Raw genomic sequence first — 21,732 nt, forward strand, 5'->3', positions numbered from 1 at the left:
ACAGAGAAAATGCAAACCTGATGCTCCCTATGATGTGGAACCTTTCAAAGTTGTGACTAGTAAAGGACACATGGTGACTGCTCACCACCCTGAAAAGTCTATTACACAAATGATGAACCTCTGCTTCTCGCTTTTTTGTTTCTGGGGTAGCCATGAGGGAGAAATTTCTGGACCTTAGCTCTCTCGCATTGTTGTACAGGGTAATGAGATGACTAAGGATATGTGGACCATGTGCATATTTTATCTTGTAAGCATTGCACAAGGCTTTAAATTCAATTCTATTGCTCACCGACAACCAATGGAGACTCGCTAAAGCCTGGCGCGTGGATTGTGTTTTTAGTAGGCCTGGCAGTACTCAGGCTGCAGCATTTTGAATAACTTGTAACTTCCGAATTTCACAGGTAGAACTGCATAAGTAAATAGTGTTACTATAGTCTAAACATGGAAGTATAAGACCTTGTACGACTACTCCCCGAGTTTCCACAGGGAGCCTTGTGAGTGTCTTTCTAAGGGCTCACAGGACACCAAAACATGTTGCTGTCACTTTTCTTTGCCTGGGAGGCCATGTCAGGTCATTATACATTAATACCCCCAGGCTCTTTACTTCAGTTTTGGGGGGAGGGCTCTTACCCAGGTACAAGGGCTAGAGAATATAGTCCTACAGTGCTGGGTTATTTCCAATAACCATAACCTCAGTTTTTTGCCACTCAGTTTAAGACGGCTAGTTGCTATCCAATTGTTCCCCTGCGCCAGACAGTTTCTTAGAAATTGAGCGGGTATTGGGTGATAGGGAAACGACAATCTGTTGTTGTCAGAATACTACACCATGGTAAGGCCTGATGAAAGGACGAACGTATATCTTAAAAAGAGTAGGGCTCAATGCTGAGCCCCGTGGCACCCACATCTGAGCCGATGAACCTCCGATAGACAAGGCCCTTCCCCGAACTTTTAGTGATACCTAACTCTTCAATCTATGTTGGAGAGTGGCATGGGATACAGTATCGAAGGTTGCGCTCAAATCAAAAAGAATGACCACAGCTGCCCTTCCCTGATCTAGTGTTTTTTTAGATCCTCCAAGGCCAATAAGAAGGCTGTCTCTGTACGTCATACGGGACGAAAGCCTGTTTGCTTCTGGTGCAGGCGACTGTGCTTTTCCAGGAAGTCAGTCAAAAAACCATTTGCCAATTTTTCTATGATCTTAGTAATGCCTGGGAGCAATGATATTGGTCGGTAATTGTCAATCTTGTTAGGGTCTAAGGAGAATTTTTTCAGTAACAGACCAATGATCACATGCTTCCAGGGGTCGGGGACCTGTCCACTTTCCAGTGAAGTATTATAGACAGTCTACAAGGCAGATATGATGATGTCACCTCCTTTCAAAAGTATATCTATAGGAACCGAATCCATAGGCGAGCCAGGCTTGACTGTGCTCGCTGCTGCCCTGATGATATTATTGTTCAATTATCCGGAATGCCCTCTTTTTTTTATATTTTTTTTTTTAGCTGTGGATTTTTATTATTGATAGCAGTGTGACTTGGTATTTCAGAAAATATAAGACCACAAACCAATCTTGTACGAAAACACAAATACAAAATAAGAGCATAAGAAATTGTGTTGTTTACACATAGTTCCCCCTTTATTATTTTTAATTCAAGCTAACAATCACAGATTTATGACAGCATCAAACAGATATAAAGAAATGCTTGAAATTGTTAGTACTCTAAATTGAGAGTTGCTTGTGTCATAATTGTGCTCCCGCCTTCATCAGCTGCTAATAGACTCCAATGCTCTTTATTGGTCCCCTCTCTGACTCCCCCCCTCCCCCTTCTGTAGATCCCGCTATCTCCCCTTCACCTTCAATTTTAATGACAAAGTACATTTTTCCAACAAAAGGCTTTTTTGCTTCCTATTTTGATACTCAGACCGCACTTAACCCAAAAGACTTCCAACACTAGACAGAATGTGTCCCACTAGCACCAAATAAGTACCTGTCCTTGATTTCTTCAATGAAATACAGCCCCCCTATCCGTGAAATGCATCCTTTGCTGGTCATTTATTTGGATTTTTTCAGCAATCTTGACTAGTGAAATGCTTCTATTTCTTCAAAAGTGGTGCTTCACGAATGGAAGCAAGTATTTGTCACATATTTACAAAAAAGGCGGCAGATTGCAGTGCTATGAATAACTGCCTCCCGTTCACAGCTTCATGTTTCATAAAAGTACAAGAGAAACCGGTGCATGGGCATATATCTAACTTTCCTCCTAAAAGAAATTCCTTAGATCCAACATAAACCGGAGTGAGACAACTGCACAGTGCAGAAGTGGCTCAGGTCTGCATAACAGATTAACTCTATTGGATGCCTGATGAATGCGGCAGACAGCACTGATTCTATTAGACCTCTCTGCCCATTTTGATCCAATCTCTTATGATACTAATGCCCTCTTTGATATTAGAAAATAGATAAGAGTCATAATGGCCAGCAGCATTGGGGCCAAGTTATATTGGCCTGTGGGTCACATGCCACAATGATACTGGATGTTTATGAGCTCCACAAGCTGACTAGGATTAAGAAAGTGGTGTGATTCCAGAAAGTAGTGTGTGTCCTTCCATATCTGTAGTCCTCCCTTGACCCCAGCAACAGAGGAGGAGGTGGTGTGCCCCTGTGCTGTGAGTGGAGCAGGAGGGCAGCAGGGCAGGTGGAGAAGAAACAAAACAACCCTTTGCTCTGCTTCCATGAGCTATTGCCTGTGTGCGTTATTTTTGTGGGCTTGTGTGTAAATATACAGAAACACCCAATAATCATTCAGCTAACCAGGTAGCAACACACCACACTAAGCGCGTGCACACAGCCTGCAGCACCTGCTGTCTCCCTGCAGGGATCTGCCCCTGCCACATACATAGGTGCACAAGAGAGCAGATCAAATCCCTACCTGTACACACAGGAATGACTCCCTACACTGGCCTCCTACGGCTGGAGGTCTCTAAGACCAGAATTCAGGAATTTGCGCCACATACGCAGGCAACTTGTCACCATATGGGCACAATTCTATATGTATATGTTTTATCAGAACAACTCAGTCTCTAAACAAATATTCATTCGGCTCTGTACATGCACAGCCTGTCCACCATACAGCCCTCTCCCTGCACTGGCCTACTAATCTATATTCATATTTATAGGTACGAGTCAGCAAAATCTCTGTAGCGCAACAAGAATTCCATAGCAGTCAACTTCCCTAGCGGGTAACCTATACCGGTCAAGTAAATGTTTCTCTACTTCTATAGGTCACTTATAGTTGGATCTTTACAAGAAATACACAAGAATTTTACCACCAGAGTTGGTGTTTACATTTTATGAAAAGTTGACAACCGCGTTATGCACATTCTAAAGGTCAAATTAAATATATAGAAATCTTTACAGTACAAAAACATTTCCCATCAGAGTTGGTGTTTACAAACTCTGAGAAGTAGGCAACCGTGTTTTGTCCCTTGAACAGTCCAAATGGTGTATGCACATTTCCACAAGCAGGTTTATATTAGTGGTTACCTGGTCATAGGGGTTACCCATCATGGCCTGACTCTAAGCAGACTCCATTGAGTTGCTATTTGCAGTTTATGGATATAGATGCCTCTCTTGTTGGTTAGGTATGCTTTTTGCTGTAGTCCAGTGATAGGTTCCCTGGAGGACTCCTACCCTGAAATAGGCTTTTCAAAGAACTACATAGATGGTGACGTGGAAAACCCTAGATATGAGTTGGATGACTGTCGTTCTGACCAGATAACCAGAGCAAAATATACAATTCTGTAGGCGAAAGTGTCCCTTTGGGAGGTGAACCAGTGTCTGGTAGGGCTTAAGTACCACCCTAGGAGCAGCGCTAGAATATGTTTCTTGAAGCTGGTTAAGGACTGGTGAGTGGGTAGCTTAGGAGGCAATGGGGCTCCAGATCCTGGGTGCACTGCCAGAGACATTTTGAGCGATTGATTTTTCCTTCTTGAGTTTGGACATTACCAGAAGTTGTGTGTATGAACTTTCAAGGGTTTGTTTCTTTCTTGACCTGGATTGTTTATTTGAGAAGTATTTTGGGTTCCCCAAGTGGCAGGCTTTGTGTGTGATGCAGGCTGTTTGAAATTGCATATTGCTTCAATTAATTCCAGTCTGATCAGAGGGGAGGCGATGTGATCGTAATGTCATTCTCCTCTTATGAGCCTTGCTGCAGCCTCCTGAATAGCCCTCAAAGAGCCTAGGTGGGGGTTCAGGTTGCCACTGAGAGTCACTATAGTATAACTTTTTTGAGGAGTTTGAGTTAATTTTTTGCACTTTTTACTTTGGAGTTTATGTGAGCCTCCATGTTTTTTGCCTATTGTTATCCCAAAGGATTTCGCTGAGTTGATAAGTATCAGGTGCAGTTTAGTGCGTCTAGGTGATTGAACCATTCTTGGGAGGGTGGAAATTAGGTGTACTTATTGGAGTTGATTTTCATGTGATTTATGGTTAGCCACTCTTAGAGTTTTGTTCAGGCATAGAATATCACTTTTAAACACAGCTGTGTGCCATCACACTTTAAATGATATGCTATGTGGCATGTTTTGTACTGCAGTAAGGGGTTCCATGTGTAGACTGAAAGGGTAGGTGATAACATTGATCCTTGAGGAACTCCTTGCAGTATGGGTGCTGGATGGGAGAGAGAGTCATTCAGTTTAATCAGCTAAGACTCTTGTAGAATGTATAAGGTACACCATTTTAGGACTCTGCCTCTTACGCCCTCTCCGGAGTTGTTTTGTGGTTAACCATGTCAAAGGCTGCCTGCAGAGAGTTCAAGTAGAATTAGTAGGCAAGAGTTGCCTGTAAATAATTATTGACGATATCATCTGAGACTTTAGGGATAACTGTTTCCATGGTGTAGCCTTCTCTGAAGCCTGGCTGAGGGTATCCATATCTATAAGGTCATATTCTTCTATTTGTCTGGTTGAGTTTTGCTAGTATGCATTTTTCAAGAGTGTTTGCTAGGAATGGTAGTTTGGTTGCTGAAAGGAAATTGTTCAGGTCACCTGGATCTGTACCCCATTTCTTTAGGAGAGTGGTGACTTGTCTTAGTTTTAGTCAGTCTAGCATCATTACTTTATTTAGTGAGGTGTTTACTGTTTTGGTCCAAAGCTGTGCAAGAAGGTGGCTGTAGGTTTTGTCTAATGCTGAAGGTATAGTGTCCATGGAATGTGATGTGGGTGTAAGGTCAGTTATCACTTTGATGATATCTCCTTCCATGAGGTTGTTGAATTCATTCCATATTGTGTTGCTCTTTGGGTGTTTGTGACAGATATAATGTCATTTGTTTTGTTTTTGTCAGTGTGGGCTTTTGTTGTCATGCCCAGCTAGTGGCTGTTGTTGTGATGGTGGATGTGAGAGAGTTTGATCTTTCTTATTTTGTCTGAGAAGAATTTTGTGAAGTCTTCACATCATTTTGTTGTGGAGGTTGTGTTCAGTTGAATGGCGGGGAATGTTTGTTGTTTTTTGATGCTGTATAATTTTTGGGGACAGATTCTGGCTTTATCTATCTGCAACTGGAAGTAGGATGCTTTTTCTCTGAATATTTTTTTTGTATCGTTTACATGTGTAGCACAGGAGGGTAAGGTGTGAGGTTAATAAGTTTTGTCTCCATCTTCTCTTGGCCAATTTGAGCTGTCTTTGCTCCATATTAAGTTCTTTGCTTCAACCAATATCCTGATAGGTTGCTTCTGTGCCTTTAAAGTTTAAGCCGGTTGACCTGGTTGAGCATGCTGAATATCGTCATGTTGGAAGGTCGTCAACTGAGTGTTGCTCTACTGGTGGTTGAGTGCTGGCTTTGTCCGTCAGTTCATTACTGTTGATTTGTTTCATGTTTCTCACCCTGCGTTTTGGTTTGTGAAACTTATTTTTGGGTTTTTGGTTTACTGCAGTTAATTAGAAGAGAACGATTTGGTTGTCTGACTGACTGACTGATTGTCTTGTAAAGGGCACGGTTTCCGAGGCGTCTTGGCGCTGAGGTGAGTGGATACTGAGGTCATGCTGATTAATCTAAGAGCTTAGGGGAAAGGCCATATTCATTTTCTAAATTAGTCCTGTTAGGCTGTAGTCTGATCTGTGTGGGGAGGGAGTTCCACAGTTTGGCCGCTCATTATGAGAAGCCCTTCCCCCTCCATCTGGCTCTTTTTATCTTGGGGACCAGAATCAGTCCTGTATTTCCTGACCTGAGGTAGCATTGTGGTGAATACCGGGGGAATAGATGTTGCACATCCACACCTCCCCCTCCATACAAAGCCTTGTGTACAAGACAGAGGACCTTGAAATCCACTCTCTGCTGAACTTGGAGCCAATGGAGCTGTTTAATACTGGCAGACGTGGGATTGTGTTTAGGGAGATCAAGTAGCACACGAGCCGCCGAATTCTGTAAGGACTGCAGTTTGGCAATCTGATTTTTATCTGCTCCCAGGAATAAGGTCTTGCCATAATCGACTCTAGAGAGAGCCAGCCCCCCTACTCCAGTTTTCCTAAGAGTTAGTGGGATGAAAACAGGATTGTGCGCCGGACTTTCAGCGTGCAGAAGCAGGCAGAAGATACCTGATTAATTTGTTGATTAAACTTTAGATTGCTATCAAACATTAATCCAAGGTTCCTGGCCTTGGTCACGAAAACACGACAGTTCCCAGCCTCAGAGGGCCACCATAATTGGCTCCATACAGAAGGCCTCTGCCCAAACTCAATAACCTCAGTCTTTTCAGTATTGAGCTTCAGAAAGTTTGAGTTCATCCATGCCATAACTGCATTTAGACAGTAACGAAACCTGACAACTGTATTGTCCACACTTTCTGTGACCGAAACCACTACCACTTTCAGGAGTGTGGAAATACCCCTGAGCTGATGACCTCGTTTCGGAGGGGAGTCAAGTGAGCACTGATTTCTTCGGGAACCAGGTGCTATTGCAGGGGTCCAGGGGCGAGCCGGACTTAATCTCTGATAGCAGATCTGTGACTTGCTCTGTTGCTAAAACAAGGAATCGTAACAGATTGCAATGCATTAGAATGTTCCTCTGATCTGACCTGATCTATGTTCTCTGTTCTGGCCAATCAACTGACATGATAAAGCCTAGTGACAATGAGTGGTTCTGAACATATCTAGGGTGGATCCTTTTATGCGGGTCTGATCAATGCAGTGTTGAATTAATTCATTGGTTTCAAAGAATTCTTTTTAGTTTTGTATCAATTGTTGTTCCAATGTAAGCTGAAGTCTCCAAGGTATATGTTGTTCGTGTCAAGGAGGGGTTACTGGGTTATGAATTATATAAGCTGCTCAGAGAAACGTTGTTGGTCCTCTGGGGTATGACAGACGATGAGGAATGTGGTTGTTTTTGAGACCATTGAGATGATGTCCTCCCATAGATTTTCAAAGGAGGAGGAGTTTTCAGTCTTGAAGCTGATGATTTCAATGGTGTTCTTGTGTATGAGTGATGCATCACCTAATTTTTTTCCCTCTCGGAGTAGCCATTTACCGGATAAATATGGCTGGAAGAGTAGGTCTAATAGCGGTGCAGCAAAGTCATTTAGCCATGTTTATGTTAGGAATGTGATGTTGATTCCATGTGTTAGGATTGTTTCAGCTATTTCTACGGCATGTTTGTCTGTGGATCTGCAGTTCTTTTGCATGCATTTAAGATTTGGTTTTGTGATTGAGTTGGCTTGGTCAAAGAGTGTTTATATGTTGATGAAGTGAATAGGTGGTTCATTGATTTGCTGTGTTGGTCTATGTCTACTGACACCCATTGTCACAGGCATCTTGGAAATTCTTTTCTGAGAGCATGTCATTGGTTTTGAATTATTGGATTCACGGAGGATGGCCGTATGTTTTTTCATTACAGCTTGTTATTAGCATGCTGTGGGAACTTAACAAATGATATGGCTCACTGGTTAGAGGCGGCAAACCCGGAAGTAGAGAACGGCCCAGGATCAGGGTTCAATTCCTGACGTGGCAGGGTCGTGGACCAGGGTCAGCGAACTCGATAAATCTCGCCTCGGTGCCTACTCTAACCAGGGATCACACTCGGCAACTCTGGGCATTAGCTTGCCTCATCTCTACGACGGCCCCCCATATTCGCCGGGGATGCCTGGTTTAACCTTGGAGATACCCAGTAGGGACCATCTCACAGGGATAGCCAGGACGGGTTCCCCAGCGGTCTACAGCACCACGACGCCTCAGGGCAGCAGTGCGCTTTACAAGACACATACATTTACATATAAACAACATATAAAACAGCCTGGCCTCCCACACAAGAGCCAACCTAAAACTGGGCAAATCAGTGGAGACAAAACTCCTAATGTGAAGTGATTCATGGTGACATAGTGTTTGGGTGTACATAGAATCATTTTTAAGTAATGATCTCTGGGAGTCTTTGTGAGTTGTTAGGGATTCCTGCTTTTTGACTATTTTGAGGCTATTTAGGGATGGGTGGCCCCAGGTTGTGAGTGGTCTATTGTGGTCCTGGAAAATTGTCAGGAATGCCATCTTATCATTTGTGTCATGCCTGTGTTGACTCATAAGGTTCCACGTGGGTCTATCGATAGCAGTGTGGGTTATGACTCCTGTAGGTGAACTGCAGCTGGGACTTGTCTCTGGGAAAGGAGAAGTGTTAGAGGCGCTATAGATGTAGTGTATGCAGCTGTGTAGTTTGGTTGGTGGTGATGTTTGAGCTATGTAGCAGGAAACCAGCATAATGAGTACGGTTGGTTTTCATGAGTGTGTTCCATGTGAAATGATGTGTATTATCATCAGAGGGGGGTTCAGCATAGTTGTTGGTGGGTGATATCATGAGCTTGTGTGTTAGATGAGTAGTTGTTGGGTGCCGGAGTGATGTTGAGTGGGTTGCGTGTGTTTGCTAAAGTATGGTGCCGGATGAGGCCTAGGTATTGCAGGTAAAGGGTGAGATTGAAATGATGAGTTTGCAGTGTTTGCGGAAGTGTGGTGCTGGATACATCCTAGGTATTGCAGGTAAAGGTTCAGAATGAGATTATGGGATTGCAGTTCAGTGTGGATTACAGCGAGTTATTAGTAATTGTAGGGTGTTGGTAAGGGTATGGTCTCCTACGTGTGCGGCATGTAGAGTGAGATGTGGTGGGTTCAGGAGGGAGTTGTATATTGTAATAGGTGATTGGCAGTGTTTGCAGTGAAGTGCGTTGTGGGTGATTTAGGGTGCTGCGGTGGTTGTCGTTTTGCAGAATGTGGTTGAGTCTGTGTGCGGGTTAATGAGGATGAGTGCTTAAGTATGTATGCGGCTTGCAGAGGCAAGTAGTGTGGGGAAATGGTGGACAAAGATTTGGATTTGGAGGTTGTGTTCTGCTGCTTGGATCTGTTGCACTCTGCCCATGGCCAGCTTCTGACAGCGCACAGAATGCGAGCTCCCTGGGAGCTGGAGGGAGCACGGAGGTATTGACACGCTGCCCTAAACACATTTACTACAAGGTGGCCAGCCCCCTGGGGCTATCTTGGGCAACGGTCCTCTTCTTGGGAACATGTTGGGAGACAGAACTGGAGTCTCTGTGTTTCTTCTCCTTCTTCTTCCCAGAATTCTCTGAGAGGATTCCTGGCATAGGAAATACTGCCTGTTCCAAGATGGAACTCTGTCCATTCCTTCCAATAGGACATTCCCAGTCTTAAATGGTGGTCTAACTTCCTGTGATGTAATTCATGTCATTGGCCTATATAAGAAAGGGTTTACATTATCTTCTTGTGACACAACGCACTCAGGTCTCTTGTGGTGTGTTCCTGCGCTCCAGTCCTTCCTTGGCTCCTCCAGGAATCTTTAATCTTCTCCTGTTAATTCACTGTTTGTCTCCAGCCATTCCAGTGTTTGAGTCTTTCCTTCGCTTCTTCAGGAATCTCCAGTCCTCTTCTGTTCGTTGGGTCCTCAGCCTTGTTTCTTACCTCAAATTTACATCTGCGCTCAAAAGAAATCTCAGAGGTTTTTTACCCTCTGGCTTTTTCCTACTTCCTAGGGCCAATTCCAGAAGGCACTTTCTGCCTAGACGCTTTCTGTGTCGGCAGTAACGTGACTACTGGAAGGGGTTGTCAATACCTCTGGCAGCCAAGAACTGTGAAAACCTGGGCCTCCGGTCCAACTCGCAGCCAAAGGCTCTCCGCCAGGAGTCAGCGGTGTGACGGTATTAAGATATAGCCGTTTCTGTGGATGGAAGGTGCTATGGCTAGTTTAGATCCATGCTGGAGTCTACTTGAGTTAGTCACTTGCAAGTGGCTGGAGAAGATGTCTTTCCAGTTGACTGGCCAAAATGTGTAGAAGATAAGATAATTTTTCTGTTTACCTTTTTCCGGGCTGAAGTAGATATCTGATATGAAGGATTCTAGAAATTATTTCAGTAGTCTATGTTTCAGAGGTTTTGCAGCATGATTATATAAGTTTGGTGGCTTGATTAGTCTGAAGAACTTTGGCCTGTTTTCCTCATCCTTTCATTGTTTGAGAGATCCACTGGGTTTTCAAGAGGGGCTTAGTGAATTATCGAATTATGTTGATTTGCGAGGCTTTGAGCAGGGGTCGCTTAGTAAGATGTGTAGGAGAGTAGGGTCTGCAATCCTATGATCACCCGGACTTTTTGCTTTTGTTTCACTGGTTTATGACTTTCTCGGGCTGTGGGCCTGCCAATCAGACCCACAGCCTAGCTGTTCTCTCGCTAAATTGATATGTGTACCTTAGGTGCATTACCCAATTGGAACTGGGCCACCCTGTCAGACCCTGTAACTCAGGGCATCGGTGTACCCAGGGCCTACCAGGAGCTGAAGCATGTATTATGCCACCCCTGGATGGCCATCTAAATCTGACACAACTGGCTGCACGACAGCTGGGGCAACGTGGCGTACTCGCCCGTTGCTGTAGGTATAGTAACCCTATGCCTATCCTTAAAATGGACACCCGAGTTCCTATCAGTCACTCCTATGGCAGGCCTTGACAATCCTGAAGGCAGAGTGCATGGAACTGTGTGAATTGGACTCCGGCACGAGCCGAGCCCGGTTGCAGCTTGCGGAACCAAGACCCAATGGCTGTTCCATGATAACGCGCCCCATATCGGTAACTTCGGTATCGCGTTATCAAGACATGTCGAGTAAGGTGTCATACGAATCGGGGTGCTGCCCTCTCACCATTCCTGGCGACGAGGTTAGCATTCCGTCCTTCTAGAGGGACACGACATGTACGTAACTGTGAACCCCGGTTAAAGTTAACTGAAGCCTCAGCTCCACAAAATGGACGCTGCCATCACAGACACAAGTCTGACCTCCTGCTGCTGGGAGTCCTTCCAGCGAGGAGAGCTTGGACAAAGGGTTTGCTGTCAAGGGCGGTGTTCGCACCGTCCCAGACAGGGTTTGTGTATTCTGGGTAGGTAGGGCTTTGCAAGAAGGTGACTGCGGAGTGGCACCCCGGTGCTCACTACGCATCTGCCGGCTAGAACCAGTTCCAGGGGCGCGCAGCCCCTGACCTGGGGAAAGTCCAGCAGGGGGAGAGGGGTGTAACTACCCCCCTTCCTGGTCCCACCCTCAGGGCCGGACCTAGTCATGTACCCGCCCCTTTCTTTAGGATAAAGGCCGGAGCGGGGACCCTTCCAAATTAGATCATCTTTGAATCAAGAATACTTTCTACGAAAGGACTTCAAGACTCTTCTCAAGATTTCTCCCTTGTGGCTAAGGAGTAGTCACCCTGCACCAGCGGGCACCATCTAAGAACTCTGCGGTTTGCTGCAAGTCCTTCCTCAAGGATCCGACGGACCAGCTCGACGAGAACCGGCTTCCCTGGCACCTCTGACCTCTACCCACGTTGTCAGCTCAGCTGAGATCTGTGGGTGCGACGAGACCTCGAGGGACCGGGCATCATCAAAACCTGCACGCTTTCTTAACCAGCACGACCATCAAAGCAATTCTCTGGTGAGTGCTCTGGGGTCCGAGAAGCCCCAACCCTGAGCAGCTCCAGCACCGAGGTGCAGTCTCCCAGCATCTCCACGATCTGCGTGGGGCCCTTCTGCTCGCTGCTCAGCACGTTGTCTGGTCACTAGCCGCTGGCTTGTGTCCTTCTTTGACGACATCCGACAACCAACGTTGCTGGTCTGGTTGCTCCAGACCGGCCCTTGCTCCCTTTTTCGAGAGGAGCACTCCGGACCCTCCTGGTCCACTCAAGACGCCATCTTAGGCCCACCACGTGGCCCTGAGATCTGCCAAGGCTTGTTGCCCCAATCCTGGGCCCAGCGACGCCGACAGCATCAACCTTCGTGGGACAGCTCGCACCTCCATCCTGGTCGCCGACAACGCCTCCTGGTCCGTGAGACTGCAGAGCCTAGCGTCGCACACTCACCTAGTCGAGGTGACGGCCATCCGGTGCCTTCCTGGTACCCTCTGACTACTGGCTAGTAGTACGAACTTGGTCCCCTCTGCTTTCAGGTGTTAACAATCACTGATCCAGGCTTGGATCTCTACAAACTATTCATCACTGGTCGCCGGCCAGCAACTCCTTTTCTTCCGGCTCCTGGCTCGTCAGCGAAGACCCCCGACGCCTGTAAGACTTGTGCAGCCGCAGCCCTCGTGGCTAGGTAACTTCGGCATTCCGGTGCCTGCATAGCCTCCTTACTCTAGGGTCCCGAGTCCCTCGCTTCCGACTTGCCTTATCGGGTCCGCCCGAGACCACTAAACTTTCCGTGCCCTCGGGCACTTGTTTTTAATTGTGCACTTGAAGTATTTTCTAAGAGCTTTTGGTTCTGTGCTTAGTACCCTGTCCTCATAAAGAGTCCAGGGCTGTTGTGATTCTTAATAAATATACTGTTTATTTTCATAACACTTGTGTGGTGTCCTCTCACTTGGTGTTCAAGGGGTATGTGATGGTATTACAGCTGGCTTAACACGCCCTCTAGAGTTTAGCCCGAAGACTGCTCGTATCCACGCTACTAGGATAGCTGGTCTAAGGTTGACTTACAACCAATCACCATAAGGGTCGTTGGAACGATACATAGTGGTCGCTAGAATAGCGAACGCTGCATATCGGGCCAACTTCTCACATTGGTGAGCAGCGGTTGGGATTTGAGCTTGCTGTTGTTTTACCACGCGTATCCTAAGAATATCTTGTGAAAGATCGCATAAGTACTCCAGGTACATATAACTTAGCTTAGAATACTCTGAGTTCTACTGAACCAGCTGTTGTAGCTCCTCAAGGCTTAGCACACCTTGGCTACAACTCTTAGCAAGGGACCAGTAGGTAAACCCATAGTGTAGGTAGGTGCATCACTTACACCACACTAGAAGCAGCATGTCGGACAAAGGAGGAAACTCTGAGTCTCCCCTTGTGTCAGTCGACCCTCCACAGGTCATCTCCAGATATGCTGCACTTAGCTTCCACGAGATGCGACAGATCTGTACATCTCGGAAGTTAAAACAGGGTGCAAACCCTACCATTCCGTTTCTGATTGGTCTCTTGGAGACTTATGATGCTAGGAGAGCGGGTAACACTGACCCTTCTCATCCAGAAATGGAAATGCCTCCCCTCGAGGGAACCTGAGGTGACCCTGACCTTATCCATCTCTCCGCCGAGGGTGGAGAGGAGGACGAGGAGCCAGAGACATCTGGGGACAAGGCAGACCAAGGTCCAGTCGTAGTTAGTCAGCTAACTCAGGACAACTTAAGCCGGCACGAGATTGGTACTAGGGGACCCCTGGGCCCTCTCTCGGGCCAGCTTAACATTGGGAACGGACGAGTTAGGTCTCTGTCGAGAGGCTCTAACAGATCCGCTCGAACCAATGGCTCTCGAGGTTCTGCTCGAAGAGGGATGACATCACCTCAGAGGAGAATGTACGAAGCAAAGGAGAGGGAAGTCAATCTGCGGATCGAGAGGGAAGAACTTGCCCTAGCCAAAGAGAGACTCGCCTTTGCTCGAGAGCAAGAGTTGAGTGGGACAATTCCCACTGGTGGCAGCATTCCCCCACGGGAACCCAGGAGTTTAGACACTAAGCACCTGAATAAGATAGTGCCCCCCTTAAAGCAAGGGGACGACATCCACAAATGGATTACTGGTTTGGAGCGGGCCTGCACTGTACAGTGCATCCCCCAGAGTCAGTGGGCAGCTATCTTGTGGCTCTCCTTTGATGGTAAAGGTAGAGATAAGCTCCTCACTACTAGAGTCGAGGACGCTAACAATTACCAGATCCTGAAGAACACACTGATTGATGGGTTCGGCCTAACCACTGAGCAGTACAGGTTGCTGTTCAGGGATACCCAGAAAACTCAGTCTCAGGACTGGTCTGATTTCGTTGATTGTGCCACTAAGGCTTTGGAGGGCTGGTTGCTGGGCAGTAAGGTTACTGATTACACAGGATTGTATAATTTGATCATGCGAGAACAGATTTTAAACAATTGTCAGAACCAGTTGTTGCATCAGCACCTTGTCGACTCGGATCTGACCTCTCCCCAAGAATTGGGAAAGAAGGCAGACAGATGGGTCAGAACAAGGGTTAAGCAAAACCAGGGCCAGAACCAGGGTGGTCAGAAGAAAGCAGACCAGAAGGGTAAAGATTCGAAAGGGGAACAAACTGACCAGAAGTCTTCGACAGGTCCCCAACAACCCAAAGAAGGGGGGGGTCAGGTTTCCCAGAAAAAGAAGAATCAAGAAGGCCAATCGAAAAGGTGGTGCCAATACTGTAAAAGTAAAACTCACTGGTTTAGTGAGTGCACCAAGAAAGGAGGGCAGACTCCTGCTACTGCAGCCCCTAAGGCACCTGTGCCCCCCAGTACAGCCAGCAGTAACAGTGCGCCTCCCAAGGGACTAGTTGGGTTAACCTTGGGTTCTGGGGGGTGTGACAGCTTAACTGGTACGCTCACTCAGGCTTTCCTTGTCTGTACAGGGGATGTGGATATATCCCCTGATGTCAGTCCCAATACTTTGGGCAAATACCGACAGACGCCTTTAATAAATGGAAGAATGGCTCAGGCCTACAGGGACACTTGTGCCAGCGTCACCATGGTGACGCCTAACTTTGTGGACCCTGGACAGATCATGCCAGGTACAGATTTCCTGGTGACCAATGCCAGCAACGTCACTACCAGTCATAGTATGGCGATTGTTGCTTTCTCCTGGGGAGAGGTAAATGGCCAGAAAAAGGTTGTTGTTAGTTCAGACCTCCCAGTGGATTGTTTGTTGGGCAATGATTTGGAGTCATCGCAATGGTCAGAAGTGGAGCAACGGACTCACATGGAGATGTTAGGCTTGCCAGCACACGTGTTTGCTGTGACCAGGTCACAGGTCAGACCATGCCCCACTGAACAGGTGCTGGATCCTGGAACAACGGACCAGACACCACCCAAGAAGAAGAGCAGTCGGGTTAAGGCTTCGCCTTCCCCCTTGCCCCAGGTCGAGGATCAAGTCTCAGAGGAGGCTGACTTCCAGGAATTGCGGGAAACTGAACCTAAAGAACTCGAACTTGATCAAGTTGAGTTTCTGGGCTCAGGGGGATCCACACGAGAAGACCTGGGGAAGGACCAGTTAGACTGCCCTTCCCTTGAACCCCTCAGACAGCAGGCTGCTGCTGAGGCTGCTGGGAACGCCACAGGTACCCACAAGGTATACTGGGAAGATGGACTCCTGTACACTGAGGCAAAAGACCCCAAGCCTGGCATGACCAGGAGGCTGGTCGTCCCCTTGTCTCAGCGTGGTTTCCTCCTTACCTTGGCCCACGAGATTCCCTTAGCAGGACACTTAGGCCAGACGAAGACGTGGGACAGGCTTGTCTCGCACTTTCACTGGCCTCACATGAACGAAGATACCAAGGAGTTTTGCCGCTCCTGTGTCACTTGCCAAGCCAGTGGTAAGTCAGGTGGCACGACAAAGGCCCCCCTTATACCAATGCCTGTGGTGGGGGTGCCCTTTGAACGGGTGGGGATTGACATCGTCGGTCCCATGGAACCACCAACAGCATCAGGGCACAAGTTTATACTGGTGGTAGTGGATCATGCCACCAGGTATCCTGAAGCTATTCCCCTTAGGACCACTACAGCGCCTGTTGTGGCAAGAGCCCTAGTTGGAGTATTCTCCAGAGTGGGCTTCCCTAAGGAGGTCGTCTCCGACAGAGGTGCAAACTTTATGTCGAGCTACTTAACTGCTATGTGGAAGGAATGTGGTGTCAACTACAAGTTCACTACACCCTATCATCCACAATGCAATGGGCTTGTTGAGAGATTCAACAGGACCCTCAAAGGGATGATTCATGGACTACCTGAAAAGCTTCGGCGTAGATGGGTCGTCCTGATCCCCTGCCTTTTATTCGCTTACAGAGAAGTCCCACAGAAGGGGGTTGGCTACAGCCCTTTTGAACTTTTGTACGGGCATCCTGTAAGAGGACCCCTGTGTTTGGTGAAGGAAGGATGGGAGAGACCTCTCAAAAAGCCTGCAACCAACATAGTGGACTATGTGCTTGGTCTCCGCTCGCGGATGGCTGAATACATGGAGAAGGCATCCGAAAACCTTAAGGCCAGCCAAGAACTCCAAAAAGCTTGGCATGACCAAAAGGCTGTCTTGACTGTTTACCAGCCCGGACAGAAGGTGTGGGTGTTGGAGCCAGTGGCCCCAGCAGCACTCAAGGACAAATGGTCCGGGCCCTACACCATCCTGGAGAAAAAGGGAGAGGTCACCTACCTGGTCGACCTGGGAACTCCCCGGAGCCCCCACAGGGTGCTTCATGTCAACAGGCTCAAAGCGTATGTCGACAGGAAGGACATGAGTTTGCTCATGGCCATAGATGAGGGACAGGAAGAGGAGAGTGACCCTCTCCCCGACCTGCTCACTCAGAATCCTGACGATGGATCGGTAGATGGTGTTGTCTTTTGTGGCAGCCTGTCCGAACATCAACAGGAGGATTGTAAACAGGTTCTTCAATCCTTCCGGCATATGTTCTCTCTAACACCCAGCCAGACCAATTGGTGTACCCATGAGGTTGACACTGGCGACAGCCTGCCCGTCAAGAGTAAAATCTACCGGCAGCCTGATCACGTTAGAGACTGCATCAAGAGTGAGGTGCAGAAAATGTTGGAGCTGGGAGTCATTGAACCCTCGGACAGCCCCTGGGCTAGTCCCGTAGTTCTAGTGCCGAAACCTCACACCCCGGGCGGTAAGAAAGAGATGAGGTTCTGCGTAGACTACAGGGGTCTCAATGCAGTCACTAAGACTGACGCCCACCCAATACCAAGGGCAGACGAGCTTATCGATAGATTGGCTTCGGCCAACTACTTAAGTACGTTTGACCTGACAGCTGGGTATTGGCAAATCAGGTTAGCTGAGGACGCCAAGCCTAAGACCGCATTTTCTACCCCTGGTGGGCATTATCAGTTCGTGGTGATGCCCTTTGGTTTGAAAAATGCACCTGCCACCTTCCAACGGTTGGTGAATCACGTTCTCACCGGGCTGGATGACTTCTGTGCGGCGTATCTTGACGATATCGCTGTCTTTAGCTCCACCTGGGAGGATCACCTGGTCCACCTGCGGAAAGTGTTAGAGGCTCTGCAAGCAGCAGGTCTCACTATCAAGGCTACCAAGTGCCAGATAGGGCAGACACAGGTTGTATACTTGGGCCACCTTGTCGGTGGAGGCCAAGTTCAACCACTGGAGAGCAAGATACAGTCAATCAGGGACTGGGCTCCTCCAACCACCCAGACTCAGGTTCGAGCTTTCTTGGGCCTGACTGGTTACTACCTGAAGTTCGTCAGAAATTACGGATCGATTGTGACTCCGCTCAATGAACTGACGAGTAAAAAAATGCCAAAAAAGGTTCAGTGGACAGCTAGCTGTCAAAAAGCATTCGATGACCTAAAACAGGCCATGTGCACGGCACCTATCCTCAAGAGTCCAGACAACTCCAAACCATTCATTGTCCAAACAGATGCTTCTGAGTTGGGTGTGGGAGCTGTTCTATCTCAACTGAATTTTGATGGTAATGACCAGCCCATTGCTTTTATAAGCAGACGGCTGACCCCCAGAGAGAAAAATTGGTCAGCTATAGAGAGGGAGGCCTTCGCTGTGGTGTGGGCCCTGAAGAAACTGAGGCCATACTTGTTTGGCACTCATTTCAAGATTCAGACCGACCATAAGCCCCTCCTATGGCTAAATCAGATGAAGGGTGAAAACCCCAAACTGCTTAGGTGGTCCATTTCCCTACAGGGGATGGACTTCACAGTGGAGCATAGACCTGGCACTGATCATGGTAATGCAGATGGGCTCTCCAGGTATTTCCACTTAGAACAAGAAGACTTACCTGGTCAAGGTTAGCTTATTGTCCCAACGTTTGGGGGGGGGGGGGTCATGTAGGAGAGTAGGGTCTGCAATCCTATGATCACCCGGACTTTTTGCTTTTGTTTCACTGGTTTACGACTTTCTCGGGCTGTGGGCCTGCCAATCAGACCCACAGACTAGCTGTTCTCTCGCTAAATTGATATGTGTACCTTAGGTGCATTACCCAATTGGAACTGGGCCACCCTGTCAGACCCTGTAACTCAGGGCATCGGTGTACCCAGGGCCTACCAGGAGCTGAAGCATGTATTATGCCACCCCTGGATGGCCATCTAAATCTGACACAACTGGCTGCACGACAGCTGGGGCAACGTGGCGTACTCGCCCGTTGCTGTAGGTATAGTAACCCTATGCCTAACCTTAAAATGGACACCCGAGTTCCTATCAGTCACTCCTATGGCAGGCCTTGACAATCCTGAAGGCAGAGTGCATGGAACTGTGTGAATTGGACTCCGGCACGAGCCGAGCCCGGTTGCAGCTTGCGGAACCAAGACCCAATGGCTGTTCCATGATAACGCTCCCCATATCGGTAACTTCGGTATCGCGTTATCAAGACATGTCGAGTAAGGTGTCATACGAATCGGGGTGCTGCCCTCTCACCATTCCTGGCGACGAGGTTAGCATTCCGCCCTTCTAGAGGGACACGACATGTACGTAACTGTGAACCCCGGTTAAAGTTAACTGAAGCCTCAGCTCCACAAAGTGGACGCTGCCACCACAGACACAAGTCTGACCTCCTGCTGCTGGGAGTCCTTCCAGCGAGGAGAGCTTGGACAAAGGGTTTCCTGTCAAGGGCGGTGTTCGCACCGTCCCAGACAGGGTTTGTGTATTCTGGGTAGGTAGGGCTTTGCAAGAAGGTGACTGCGGAGTGGCACCCCGGTGCTCACTACGCATCTGCCGGCTAGAACCAGTTCCAGGGGCGCGCAGCCCCTGACCTGGGGAAAGTCCAGCAGGGGGAGAGGGGTGTAACTACCCCCTTTCCTGGTCCCACCCTCAGGGCCGGACCTAGTCATGTACCCGCCCCTTTCTTTAGGATAAAGGCCGGAGCGGGGACCCTTCCAAATTAGATCATCTTTGATTCAAGAATACTTTCTACGAAAGGACTTCAAGACTCTTCTCAAGATTTCTCCCTTGTGGCTAAGGAGTAGTCACCCTGCACCAGCGGGCACCATCTAAGAACTCTGCGGTTTGCTGCAAGTCCTTCCTCAAGGATCCGACGGACCAGCTCGACGAGAACCGGCTTCCCTGGCACCTCTGACCTCTACCCACGTCGTCAGCTCAGCTGAGATCTGTGGGTGCGACGAGACCTCGAGGGACCGGCCATCATCAAAACTTGCACGCTTTCTTAACCAGCACGACCATCGAAGCAATTCTCTGGTGAGTGCTCTGGGGTCCGAGAAGCCCCGACCCTGAGCAGCTCCAGCACCGAAGTGCAGTCTCCCAGCATCTCCACGATCTGCGTGGGGCCCTTCTGCTCGCTGCTCAGCACGTTGTCTGGTCACTAGCCGCTGGCTTGTGTCCTTCTTTGACGACATCCGACAACCAACGTTGCTGGTCTGGTTGCTCCAGACCGGCCCTTGCTCCCTTTTTCGAGAGGAGCACTCCGGACCCTCCTGGTCCACTCAAGACGCCATCTTAGGCCCACCACGTGGCCCTGAGATCTGCCAAGGCTTGTTGCCCCAATCCTGGGCCCAGCGACGCCGACAGCATCAACCTTCGTGGGACAGCTCGCACCTCCATCCTGGTCGCCGACAACGCCTCCTGGTCCGTGAGACTGCAGAGCCTAGCGTCGCCCACTCACCTAGTCGAGGTGACGGCCATCCGGTGCCTTCCTGGTACCCTCTGACTACTGGCTAGTAGTACGAACTTGGTCCCCTCTGCTTTCAGGTGTCAACAATCACTGATCCAGGCTTGGATCTCTACGAACTATTCATCACTGGTCGCCGGCCAGCAACTCCTTTTCTTCCGGCTCCTGGCTCGTCAGCGAAGACCCCCGACGCCTGTAAGACTTGTGCAGCCGCAGCCCTCGTGGCTAGGTAACTTCGGCATTCCGGTGCCTGCATAGCCTCCTTACTCTAGGGTCCCGAGTCCCTCGCTTCCGACTTGCCTTATCGGGTCCGCCCGAGACCACTAAACTTTCCGTGCCCTCGGGCACTTGTTTTTAATTTTGCACTTGAAGTATTTTCTAAGAGCTTTTGGTTCTGTGCTTAGTACCCTGTCCTCATAAAGAGTCCAGGGCTGTTGTGATTCTTAATAAATATACTGTTTATTTTCATAACACTTGTGTGGTGTCCTCTCACTTGGTGTTCAAGGGGTATGTGATGGTATTACAGCTGGCTTAACACGCCCTCTAGAGTTTAGCCCGAAGACTGCTCGTATCCACGCTACTAGGATAGCTGGTCTAAGGTTTACTTACAACCAATCACCATAAGGGTCGTTGGAACGATACATAGTGGTCGCTAGAATAGCGAACGCTGCATATCGGGCCAACTTCTCACAAGATGCAACAGAGATAATAGCAATGGAGCACTGGAAGAGATTAGTTATCCACTTAACAGATATTCCTAGCAGTTACTGGTTTGAGATGTGGATCTAATCTCAGATGAGAAGTATGTATGAGAGAGTTAGCAGCAAATATTCCTTTCTTGTTCTACAGATTCATGGACGATTGCTTAGAGGGTGTAGTTACGCATGCAAGACCCAAGCTATTGTTAGCCTACAACTACTCTTCTGAGACCGCCTTAGACTGCTTTGCTTCACCAACTAGACAGAGTGAATTCTCTAACTGGGCATTGTAGCTCCAGATCAAACTGTAGCTGTAAATCTAGGAATCAGGCCCTTCGCAGCTTCTAATCCAATTTGTTGTGGGTAATATTCTTTGCACTGTGTAAAATTGATAGTGGTCCCTTGTAGCAAATGTCATTCTGGGTTGGTGAGGGTGTTTTTGAGCTTGAAGGTGGAGAGAACCTCATTCTACTGTTGGAGTATTTGTCCTGTAGAGTCAGCAGTTTGTAGTTCCCTTTTTCCTTCAAGTCTCAAGAGATGTTGGATCCTATGATATGATGTGGTCTCTATAGTTCAGGGGCTGCTTTCCCAATTCAGAGGGATGAAAAGTGGGCCTTTCTTGTCCTAGGGTGGTGCGCTCATTTGCCGATTGATTGCCAAGCCAAAATTCAGATTCTGGTCATTGGGCTGTTATCCAACTAATACTTTTAATGGCCGGCGAACAATTCCTACTACTAAGAGCCAGATTTATGAATCATCTTTGAGGTCGCAAACGGGCCCATTCTCTGAACTAGAACATTTTCGACTGCAAAAATGCTTTTGGTATGTGCAAGCACTAAACTGTGATTCTATTGCAAATCGATAATTGGAAAAGGCGTGTTTAGGG

This window comes from Lissotriton vulgaris, chromosome 2_1 (genome assembly GCF_964263255.1).
Source record: "Lissotriton vulgaris chromosome 2_1, aLisVul1.2, whole genome shotgun sequence".
Lineage (NCBI taxonomy): Eukaryota > Metazoa > Chordata > Amphibia > Caudata > Salamandridae > Lissotriton > Lissotriton vulgaris.